The sequence below is a fragment of the Stomoxys calcitrans genome, chromosome 1 (genome assembly GCF_963082655.1).
Source record: "Stomoxys calcitrans chromosome 1, idStoCalc2.1, whole genome shotgun sequence".
Taxonomy (NCBI): domain Eukaryota; kingdom Metazoa; phylum Arthropoda; class Insecta; order Diptera; family Muscidae; genus Stomoxys; species Stomoxys calcitrans.
Genome location: NC_081552.1, coordinates 241,783,543 through 241,796,867, shown reverse-complemented (window position 1 = coordinate 241,796,867; position 13,325 = coordinate 241,783,543). Strand labels below are relative to the sequence as shown.

The window sequence follows — 13,325 nt, the reverse complement described above, 5'->3', positions numbered from 1 at the left end:
TTTTGTGGCTTTTATTCCTTTATTAAATATGTGGAAATTGGTTCGGTGTTTATATTTGTAGAATGTAGAATGTTTCAGTTGATTGCTGTTTGACGGATTTCCTCGAAAACTTAATGTGTGATAAAAACATTCTAGGAATTGAAGAATTTTTTTAAAAACAAACAAATAATCATTAGGATTTTGGACTTTGAATCTCTATTTGATTCATATAGATAGACCTATTGATAAGTATACCGATCGATTTAGAATCACTTTCTGATTCGATTTGGCTATGTCCGTCTGTCTGTCCATGTTAATTTGTGAACAAACTACAGGTCGAAATTTTCATCAAATCATCTTCAAATTTCGCACCGGCATTTTTTTGGTCAAGAGACGAAGCCTATTGAAATTGGAAAAAATCGGTTCAGATTTGGATATAGCTCCCATATATATGTTCGTTCGATTTGCACTAACATTGCAAAAATGAGGTTAATTGTTAACCAATTCTCTTGGATCTTGGTAAAAAGGACTTTCTTATGAATCTCGACATTACTGGTGAATTTCATGGAAATTGGTTCAGATTTTTACATAGCTCCCTTATAAATGAGCCACTGCAAGCGCATTTATTAATCAATCTTGCCAAGATGTTGCACAACGCTTTCCTTGACAACTACCACAATATCTATGTAGTTTGGTCTAATTCGTTTCAGATTGAGATATAGCTCCTATATATATGTTCATCCGATTTTGAGCAATATTGCAATAATGTGGTCACTTGTCAACCAAATCTCTCTGAAAATTTGACAGGAAGGGTTTTTTTATTACTCTCGATATAACTGATGAATTTCATAGAAATCGGTTGAGATTAAGATATAGCTTCCCTATACACATTTAGAGCCTTATTTATTAAAATTTTGAACTTATTTGCTAGAAATTTGATATGGATTCGTTTATAACCCATTTGAAAACCTCCAACGAAGTTCATTAAATTCGGTTCAGAATAAAATATAGCTCCCAATTTTCCCAATGCCCACTTTAAGTGTAGGTGCAAGGTATTATATAGTCGCTACCGCTCGACGTTTGCCTATCGTTACTTGGTTAATAGAAAGTAGATTATTCTTTTGAAGTTTTTGAATAATTTTGGGTTGAGCAAGAATTCTTCTATAAGAAGCTTTAAAACTTTTTTTTTAAACTTTGTTATTATTTTTTAAGACTTGTCTAAATTAGCACTTGTGAGCAATGACTTTCTCAAACGATTTGGGTATTTTTATCTTAGGAAGTAGAAGGTTTAACTTTTTCTCGCATCACCAAGGACTAAACTATCTAAGTGAGTCTGATTGCAGAACGCCATTATAACCTACACTGATATAAAATTAATACCACATATGCTTAGTTGAATACCATACGGTATTGAAAGTGAAGTATTGGTATCTAGTATGGATAAAATATAAAATGATAAGTACCTTTTGTTATTAGATTTATAACCCAACAGGTATTGCTTTTAATACCAAACCGTCAAAGAGATGGTTTTGATGCAAATTTTGCCCATGAACATTTCACTAAGGACCAGGGACAAACTTCTCACAAACCAATGAGTGCTTCTCACAAACTCACCACTATGGATTCTGCCAGGAGTCACTAATAGAAGGTTAGGTCACATGCAAAAACACAAAGTGGATAGGCCCCATAAACATCATTAAGGATGTCAAATCTGACGATTGAAAATGTCTTCATATAGGAGAAAACGTAAACAAAGAATGAATGTAAAAAGAGAACAAGTTGACATCCTCAATGCCAAGTACTGCCAAATATTAAAAAAAAAAGTATATCGGCTGATCGCTTGGCTTAACCTTATTCAGTGAATCCTGGGATTCTGCTAAAAATTTATACAAACTAAATTTAGTTTAAGGGCATACTTTTATTCTACATACCAAACTTCTGTCAAACCACGAAAAATTAAAGCTTCTACCGAACAAAGATAATCGTGAAACCGGTTTACATGGGAGCAATATGCGGTTATAGATTGATTTGGACCGTACTTTGCACAGTTGTTGGAAGTAGTAACTGAACACTGCATGCAAAATTTAAACCAAATCGGATGAAAATTGCTGCTTGTATGGGCTCAAGAAGTCAAATCGGGAGATCGGTATATATGACAACTATATCAAGTTATAGAATGATTTGGACCGTACTTTGCACAATGCTTGAATATCATAAAAAACACTACATGCAACATTTCAGCCAAATCAGACAAAAAATGCGACTTGTATGGGTTGAAGAAGTCAAAGCGGGAGATCGGTTTATATGGGAGCCATGTCAGTTTATAGACCGGCTTGAACCGTACTTGGCACAGTTGTTGGTAGTCTTGCTAGAACAAGTCGTGCAAAATGTCAGCCAAATCGGAAAAAAATTGAGGCTTTCAGCGGCTCCAGAATTCTAATCGGAAGATCGGTTCATATGGGAGCTATATCTAAATTTGAAGCGATATGGCCCATTTGCAATCTTCAACCACCTACATCAATGTCAATGTTATATGCAAAATTTCAAGCGGCTACCTTTGCGCGTTCGACCGCTATCGTGATTTCGACAGACGGAGGGACGGGCATGGCTAGATCGACGAGCGTCGAGACGACCAAGAATATATATATACGAGTTCTTGATGCGGTCTTAGACGAATATTTCGAAGTGAATTTGTGTTTTTTCCGTTAGACTCAAAAACGGTTTAACCGATTTCTTTGAAATTTTGGTTTTGGGGAGTGAGTGTTCCGGTAAGAGCAAAAAGCTATATAATTATACCCACCTCCGAAGGATGGGGGTACATTCATTTTGTCATTCCGTTTGCAACACATCGAAATATCCATTTCCGACCCTATAAAGTATATATATTCTTGATCAGCGTAAACATCTAAGACGATCCAGCCACACGCTACAGTCTTTAAAGATAGATATACTGATTTTTGCACATATTCTTTTTTTGTCCATAAGCAGGTTAAGTTCGAGGATGGGCTATATGGGACTATATCTTGATATAGCCCCCATATCTTAGACCCATAAAAGCCACATTTATTATCCGATTTTGCTGAAATTTGAGACAGTCAGTTGTGTTAGGCTCTTCGACATCCTTTTTCAATTTGGCTCGGATCGGTCAAGATTTGGATATAGCTGCCATATTGACCGATCTTTCGATTTAAGGTTTTGGTTCCATTAAAGGCGCATTATTTGTCCGGTGTCGCCGAAATTTGGGACAGTCAATCCCCTCGATAGACTTCTATAATATGGCACAGATCGGTTCAGATTTTAATATAACTGCGATATAGACCGATCTCTCGATTTAAGGTTTTGGGGCCATAAAAGGCGCATTTATTGTCCGATGTCGCGGAAATTTGGGACAGTGAGTTAGGTTAGGGCACTCGCCATACTTCTGCCATATGGCACAGATCGGTCCAGATTTAGATGTAGATGCCATATGGACCGATCTCTCGATTTATGGTTATTGTCCGATGTCGCCAAAATTTGCAACAGTAAATTGTGTTAGGCTCTTCGACATTTTTCTGCAACTTGGCCCCAATCGGTCAAGATTTGAATTTAGCTGCCATATAGACGAATCTCTCGATTTAAGGTTTTGCTCCCATTAAAAGCGCATTATTTGTCCGGTGTCGCCGAAATTTGGGACAGTGAGTTAGGTAGACTTCTATAATATGGAACAAATCGGTTCAGATTTGAATATAGCTGCCATATAGACCGATCCGCCGATTTAGGGTCTTAGGCCCATAAAAGCCTCATTTATTATCCGATTTTGCTGAAATTTGGAACAGTGTGTTGTGTTAGGCCCTTCGATATCCCTCTTTAATTTGGCCCATATCGGTCCAGATGTGGATATAGCTACCATATAGACCTATCTCTCGATATAAGGTTTTGAGGCCATAAAAGGCGCATTTATTGTCCGATTTCGCCGAAAATTGTGACAGTGAGTTGTGTTAGGCCCTTCGATTTGTATATAGCTACCATATAGACCGATATCTCGCTTAAAAGTCTGGGCCCCATATAAGGCGTATTTATTATCCGATTTCAATGAAATTTTACACTGTGACTTATGTTAGGCTTTTCGACATCCGTGTTGTATATGGTTCAGAACGGTTTATTTTTAGATATAGGTACTTAAAAGACCAATATTTTGTTATGCACAATTGAACAATGACTTGTACTTATGAGTATTTGGTCCAAATCCGAACATATTTCGATATAGCTTTTACGGGGTATAAGGTCTGTATTTTTCACCGGATTTTTACGAAACGTGGTGTACATGTATAACGGAGGTGGTGGATATCCAAAGTTCGGCCCGGCCGAACTTAACGCCTTTTTACATGTTTTTGATAGCGCAAGAGTACTACCCAAAAATAAGAGTGAACCAATCGGGACAAAATGGGACTCACATAAAAGGTATTCAGGAGTAGAATACAAAATTGATATTAAAAGTTGGGTCCAAGTACCTAGGGGGCTACCTCGACCCCAAATCCCCTTCAAATAGGCATATTAGACGATTTCAGCCAAAACGGACAGAAACTGCGGCTTGTAGGAGCTCAAGAAGTTAAATCCGAAGATCGGTTTATGAGGGAGCTATATCAGGTTATAGACCGATTTCAACCGTACTTGGCACAATTATTGGAAGTCATAACAGAACACTACGTGCAAAATTTCAGTCTAATCAGTTCGATTTGATGTTGGGGCTCAATAAATCAATTCGGGTGATCGGTTGATGTGGCAGCTATATCAGGTTATTGTCCGATTACGACCGTAATTGGCACAATTGTTTTAACGAAACAATATATGCAAAATATCAACCAAATCGGACAAATCGTACTCGACACAGTTGCTAAAAGTCATAACAAGATACTACTTGCAAAATTTCAGCCAAATCGGACAAAATCTGCGGCTTGTAAGGGCTCAAGAAATCAAATCGGGAGATCGGTTTATATGGGAGCTATATCTAAATCTGAGCCGATATAGCTCATTTGCTATCCCCTATGACCTACATCAATATTAAATATCTGTGCAACATTTTAAGCGGCTAGCTTTGCGTATTCCATCGCAATCCTGATTTCGACAGACGGACGGACTGACGGATATGGCTAGATCGACACTGAGACGAATTTTTCGAGGTGTTACAAACGGGATGACTAGATAAGTGTACCCCCATCGTATGGTGGTGGGTATAAAAAATATATATAATATTGGCATCAGCAAAGCATAGTCTATTTATATCAGTGTGACCTTTAGTTTTTAATTTCAAATCAAGCGTGTGGGAGCTCCTAGTTGGACTTCCCCAATTTTCTGCATTTTCCAATTCTGGAAAATCCTCATTTTATTGTTGTAAATCAACTGGCTAACACAGACACTAAACAGATTATGACATGCGATAAGCCTCACATTTTATGTCATGGATCTACACGTTATCAACACTCATAAATTACCGATAATTTAGACGTCACATCTTCGTTTACTGCTACCTATGACGTCGGGTTTGGGCGTAAATAAAAACTTGCAAGTGACTGCCATAAAATCAGACATCTATTGTACTTGCCAACTAATTTCATTTAAAATTTTTATGTCGGATAACAAAATGTTTAGATTCAAATCGAAAGCATGCACAACAACATTTGGTTAAACGAAAAAGTTTTAAAATGAACAAGTGAAATATTTAAGAACCAATTAATTCAAATTAATTGGTAATTATATTTTTAATAGTAATTTAAATATCAACAAACATTAAGGAGACTAAAAGTATCTCTTTATAGACAAACAAAGGGTAATGGATATAAAATGCCATGCTATTGAAGCTATACACCTATGCAGATCATACTTGGCTTGGATGTTGCAGAATATATAGTAAATGTTATGGTGCAAAATTTCAACCAAATCGTATAAGAATTGCTACCTATGGGGGCCCATGAAGTAAAGTCGGGAGATCGGTTAATAGCTCGATCAGGTTAATGGCCGATTCATATAGTTTAAGATACGATGATACTTCATGTACCAAATTCTAGCGCAATCGACTAAAATGTAGGCTTCTTGGGGCTCAAGATCACAAAGCGAAATATCTCCTCAGTTTCATCCATCTGCATTGTTAACCTTTACTAGAGTTTCTTTTTATCATTCGATTTTTATACCCTACACCACACTGTAGTACAGGATACTATAAGTTTGTGCATTTGTTTGCAACGCTAAGAAGGAGAAGAGCTAGACCCATTGATAAGCATACCGATTCAGAAACACTTTCTGATTGGATTTAGTCATGTCCGCCTGTGAGTCCATATATTCTTGTAATCAAAGTGCAGGTCGTATTTGTGGTCCAATCATCACGAAATTTTGCACATACCACTTTTTTTGGCCCAAGGACGGACGCTATTGATTTTGGTAAAAATCGGTTCAAATTTAGATATAGTTCTCATATATATGTATCGCCCGATTTGCTCTTATATGGCCGTAGTAACTACAATTTTCAAACGATTTGCAGAAAATTTGGCATGGACTGTTTTGTTGCGGATTTTAACCTATCTGCAAAATTTCATCAAAATCGGTTCAGATTTAGATATAGCTCCCATATATATGTATCGCCCGATTTGCCCTTATATGGCCGTAGTAGCTACAATTTTCAACCGATCTACACAAAATTTGGCACAGATTGTTTTGTTACTGATCTTAACATACCTGCAAGATTTCATTAATATCGCTTCAGATTTAGCAAATTGCAAATTTTGCCCATGAACATTTCACTAAGGAAGGGGGGGCAAACTTCTCACATATCAATGAGTGCAGTCCGATTCAAGTTTTAGCTCAATTATACGGGGCCTCCTTTTTATATCCAAGTCCGAACGGCGTGCCGCAGTGCGACACCTCTTTGGATAGAAGTTTTACATGGCATAGTACCTCACAAATGTTGCCAGCATTAGGAGAGGAAAACCACCGCTGAAAATTTTTTCTGATGGTCTCGCCAGGATTCGAACCCAGGCGTTCGGAGTAATTGGCGGACATGCTAACCTCAGATTTTCTCGCACGATTTTCAATTAAATGGCCGTAGTAACAACAAATTTCGACCGATCTGAACAAAATTTGGCACGGATTGTTTGATCTTAATATATCTGCGAAATTTCATCAAAATCGATTCAAATTTTTAAGGAGGACGCATACGTATTTATCGCCGGTTTTGCATTTATATGGCCATAGTAACAACAATTTTCAAACGATCTGTTTGAAAGTCTGTTCAGATTTAGATATAGCTCTCATATGCATATATATTGGGTTGCCCAAAAAGTAATTGCGGATTTTTCATATAGTCGGCGTTGACAAATTTTTTCACAGCTTGTGACTCTGTAATTGCATTCTTTCTTCTGTCAGTTATCAGCTGTGACTTTTAGCTTGCTTTAGAAAAAAAATGTAAAAAAAGTATACTTAATTAAAGGTCATTCTAAGTTTTATTAAAAATGCATTTACGTTCTTTAAAAAATCCGCAATTACTTTTTGGGCAACCCAATATTTATATATTGCCCGAATTTATAATTGTAGGGAGGGTGTAGGGTAGTATATAGTCGGCTCCGCCCGACTTTTGTCTCTCCTTACTGGTTTAAATTGAAATTAAAAGTTCGTACTTTTGTTTGCTGGGTTTCATTTAACATTATGTCAATTCGTAATGGCTTTATTGAAGTGTGGTTTGCTATAACACGCTTGCTTTTCGTCTAGTTATATCATACACTATTGTGGTACAGGGTATTATAACTTACTGCATTTGTTTATAACACCTAGAAGGAAAAGATAAGTATACCGATCGACTCCGAATCACTTTCTGATTCGATTTAGCTCTGTCTGTCTGTCCGTCTGTCCATGTAAACTTGTGTGTTACCTACAGGTCGCAATTTTCATCCGATCGTCTTCAAATTTAATGCAGGCATGTTTTTTGGCCTAGAAACGAAGCTTATTGAAATTGGAAAAAATCGTTCAGATTTACATATAGCTCCCATATATACGTTAGTATGTTGCAATAATACTGCAATTAAATGGCCATTTGTTAACCGATTCTCTCAAAATATGGAAAAATTCTCTTATGATTCTCTTATGTCTTTTAATATTGCTGGTGAATTTCATAGAAATCGCTTCAGATTTATATATAGCTGCCATATATGTATTTCGCACGATTTTCCATTCCAGGGTCACTGCAAGCGCATTATTGGCCAATCAATGTCAAAATTGTGCACAACTCTTTCCTCGATGCCTACCACCGATTTTGGCCAAACTTCTTAGATAAGTTTGGCCGGTTCAGACTCAAATGTAGCTCCCATATATATGTTCGTCAGATTTTGCCTAATTTACAATAATGTTTTCATTTGTCCACCGTATTTATTACAGTTTGAACATATTTGTTCGAAATTTGTTTATTAACCCATCCGAAGACATCCGCCCAGGGTCCATCAAAATTGGTTGAGAATTAGCTCCCACTTTGTATCTATAGTGAAGGTGTAGGGTATTATAAAGTCGGCACCTCCCCACTTTTGCCTTTCCTTACTGGTTAATTATTAAGTTGCTGATCGTGAAGATGAAATTAAATAATTGAAATTATATTAACAGGAATTACTAAATAATTAATGACTTGTGGTTTGATTCAAGCAAAACTAGATGTTCTACTGGATTCGTTAGAAAAATTTATATTGGAATAGTCAGAAGTCATTCGTCCCACGTCATTTAACAACTAAAACTTCATATTGATTGAAGATGGCAAAACATTTCATAATAAATATCTTGTACATGTCGTGCAAAAGAGTTATTGCAAAGTATTGTATTCGAGGCCACCGTAGCGCTGAGTTAAGCAAGTCCGCCTATGATGCTGAACTCCTGGTTGCGAATCGTGGCGAGAACATGAGAAAAAAATTTCAGCAGTGCTAGGTACTATGCCATGTAAAAACGTTTACCCAATAAGGTGTCGTACTGCAGCACGCCGTTTGGATTCTCCTGAGACGTGAGATATTTGCCCTTGTTCATTAATGAATTGGTATGGGCAAATTTATAATTTCCATTGCATTGCTGTCGAGAAATACAATTCAAGGGATCTAAAAACTGTTGCTATAAGCCTAAGAATCCATAAAGTGATTCTTCGAGATTACGCTCAAAAAGTGTCTAGTAACTCTTCCTTGTAGAAAATATCAAAATACACCGAAACAAGTAAAAAGGCGTTAAGTTCGGCCGGGCCGAACTTTGGATACCCACCACCTCGGGAATATATGTAAACCACCTTTCATCAAAATTCGGTGGAAATTTCATACCTTATGTCCCATATCAGTTATATCAAAATATGTTCCGATTTGGACCAAATACTAAAAGTACACTAGCTATATCGAAAAATAAACCGATCTGAACCATATACGACACGGATGTCGAAAAGCCTAACATAAGTCACTGTGTCAAATTTCAATGAAATCGGATTATTAATGCGCCTTTTATGGGGCCAAGACCTTAAATCGCGATATCGGTCTATATGGCAGCTATATTCAAATCTCGACCGATCTGGGCAAAATTGAAGAAGGACTTCGAAGAGCCTAACCAAACTCACTGTCTCAAATTTCAGCGACATCGGACAATAAATGCGTCTTTTATGGCCCCAAAACCTAAAACGTAGATATCGGTCAATATGGCAGCTATATCCAAATCTGAACCGATCTGTGCGATATTGCAGAAGTATGTCAAGGGGTTTAACTTAACTCACTGTCCCAAATTTTGGCGACATCGGATAATATATAAGCATTTTATGGGCCCAAAACCATAAATCAAGAAATCGGTCTATATGGCAGCTATATCCAAATCTGAACCGATCTGTGCCAAATTGAAGAAAGATGTCAAAAGGCATAAAACAACTCACTGTCCCAAATTTCAGCAAAATCGGATAATAAATGTGGTTTTTATGGGACTTAGACCCTAAATCGGATGATCGGTCTATATGGCAGCTATATCCAAATCTGGACCGATCTGAGCCAAATTGACGAAGAATGTCGATGGGCCTCACACAACTCACTGTCCCAAATTTCAGCGAAATCGGATAATAAATGTGGCTTTTATGGTACTTAAACCCTAAATCGGATGATCGGTCTATATGGCAGCTATATCGAAATCTGGACCGATCTGAGCCAAATTCACGAAGGATGTCGAAGGGCCTGACACAACTCACTGTCCCAAATTTCAGCGAAATCGGATAATAAATGTGGCTTTTATGGGACTTAAACCCTAAATCGGATGATCGGTCTATATGGCAGCTATATCCAAATCTGGACCGATCTGAGCCAAATTCACGGAGGATGTCGAAGGGCCTAACACAACTCACTGTCCCAAATTTCAGCGAAATCGGATAATAAATGTGGATTTTATGGGATTTAGACCCTAAATCGGATGATCGGTCTATATGGCAGCTATATCCAAATCTGGACCGATCTGAGCCAAATTCACGAAGGAAGTCGAAGGGTCTAACACAACTCACTGTCCCAAACTTCAGCAAAATCGGATAATAAATGTGGCTTTTATGGGCCTAAGACCCTAAATTGGCATATCGGTCTATATGGCAGCTATATCCAAATCTGGACCGATCTGAGCCAAATTCACGAAGGAAGTCGAAGGGTCTAACACAACTCACTGTCCCAAATTTCAGCAAAATCGGATAATAAATGTGGCTTTTATGGGACTAAGACCCTAAATCGGCCGATCGGTCTATATGGGGGCTATATCAAGATATAGTCCGATATAGCCCATCTTCGAACTTAACCTGCTTATGGACAAAAAAAGAATCTGTGCAAAGTTTCAGCTCAATATCTCTATTTTTAAAGGCTGTAGCGTGATTTCAACAGACAGACGGACGGACATGTCTAGATCGTCTTAGATTTTCACGCTGATCAAGAATATATATACTTTATAGGGTCGGAAATGGATATTTCGATGTGTTGCAAACGGAATGACAAAATGAATATACCCCCATCCTTCGGTGGTGGGTATAAAAAGAGAATAGAAGAGCTGATGGCCCTGGCGACCTCCATGACCAGCGTGTCTGCACCTGGAATATTTACACTGTATGCACAAAGGTGAAGTTTTCGCACTGACGAATTTACTAGAAAAGTAACGTGACTAGTAACCAGGTAACCGGTAACCGGTAACCAGGTAACGGTCTACACCATATTCAGGAAGATTAATGTAAGGGTCTAACACAACTTCTTATACAAAATTCATTGGTTAGAAAATTCAGCTTTTATGGGCCTAAGATCTAAAATCGGGAGATCGGCATATATATATGGCAGATATATTCAAATATAGACCGCTCCAAACCATGTTGTTAAGGATGACTGAATAGAGCCAGCTGTGCCAATTTTCAAAGAAATCAGAAAACAAATGCGCTAAAGAAATCAGAAAACAAATGCTATATCAAGTTATACAGAAATCGGAAGATCGTTTTATATGGCAGTTATATTCAAATCTAGACGGTTCCGGGCTGTATTCAACCAGGATATCGAAAGGCCTAACACAACTCCCTGTAGCAAATTTCAGCGAAATCGGATACAAAGTTTGGCTCAAATGGGTCGTAGGCCTTAAATCGGCCACATCGGTCTGTATGGGGCTATATCAAGATATAGTCCGATATAGCCCATCTTCGAACTTAACCTGCCAATGGGCAAAAAAAAAAATGTGTTTTTAGCTCAATATCTACAATTTAAAGACTGTAGGGTGATTTCAACAGGCAGACACACAAAAGGACGGACGGAAAGACGGACAAGGGTAGATCGTTTTTGATTTTTACATATATACTTTTCATATATACTTTATGGGGCCGGAAATGGATGTTTCGATGTGTTGCCAACAGAATGACAAAATGCAAATGCCCCACTCTTCGGTGGTGGATATAAAAATAAGTTCTATGGTTTTTTTATACCCACCACCGTAGGATAGGGAGTATATTCATTTAATCATTCCGTTTGCAACACATCGAAATATCAATTTCCGGCCGAGTATATATATTTCGGATCGTCGTAAAATTTAACGATGTCCGTGTGTCTGTCCGTCCGTCTGTTGTAATCACTCTAGAGCCTTTAAAAATTCAAATTTGGCACAGATACGTCTTTTTGATGCACACTGGTAGCTGCTACATAGACCGATTTTCCGATAAAGGGTCCAATGCCCATAAAAACATTATTTTTCATCCGATTTTGCTAAAATTTGAAACAGTGAGTAGTTTAAGGCTACCCGACAACTGACCCAAATATGGTTTAGATCGGACTATATTTACATATAGCTACCATATAGACCGATCTGCCGATAAGGGGACTGAAGCCCATAAAAGCTTTATTTATTATCCGATTTCGCTGAAATTTAAAATGGTGGGTAGGTTAAGACCTCCCAAAATCCGACCTCAATATGATTCTGATCGGACTATATTTAGATAAAGCTGCCATATAGACCGATCTGCCGATAAGGGGACTGAAGCCCATAACAGCTTTATTTATTACCCGTTTTCGCTGAAATTTTAAACAGTGAGTTTTTCTGAGCCTCACAATATCCCACCTTATTATGGTTCAGATCGGTTTACAATTGGATATATCTGCCAAAAAGGCCAATATTTTGTTCCACAAAATTGAATAGTGGCATATATATTGGACCACTCAATGTCCATGTCAAATTTGGGTGCATAAGTTATCCAATTCTCACCGGATTGTGGCAAAAGGGGGTTTACATATATACCCGAGGTGCTGGGTATCCAAAGTTGGGCCCGGCCAAACTTAATGCTTTTTTACTTGTTTTTAAATAAAACGAAGATTCATTGGATTAAATGAATCATAAATTATATTTTTCCTTAGGTCATTCTTCTGTGTCAAAATATTACCTTTGACCAATTAGAGTAGCAGCATAAACTTTTACGAGACAACTAATCCATAAACTTTAGTAAAAGGCTCCCATTTAAATGTGAAAGTGCAAAAGAAATGTCTATCTATTTCCCATCAAAGCAAACCAATTACAATTATGTCATATTGTATCTTAATAAAAAGCCCAGCCTTTTATGACACAATAATTTTTTGGTTACGTTTCAAGTAATCTCCCTTTTATATGAAGCCATAATTTATGCCAAGTATTAGCACTTTTGGATGTAATTAATCGTATTAATTAATGACACAAATCGAGGTGGAACACATAAACAAACTCAAATTTTAGCAAAAGGCATTTCGATAATTTATTAGAGACGTATGTAAATAATCATAAACCAATTTGCTCTGCAATCTAGAAATTGTGGCCACAGCTAAGCAGGCAGGCAAGAGATAACAGCGAACCCC

General features: G+C 37.5%; 1 protein-coding gene across 3 annotated transcripts in view; it reads left to right on the top strand.

Annotated features, from left to right (window-relative positions):
* LOC106093951 (G-protein coupled receptor Mth2) overlaps positions 1-13,325 on the top strand; it is a 90,856-nt gene that overhangs the window by 42,114 nt on the left and 35,417 nt on the right. The window lies entirely within an intron of this gene.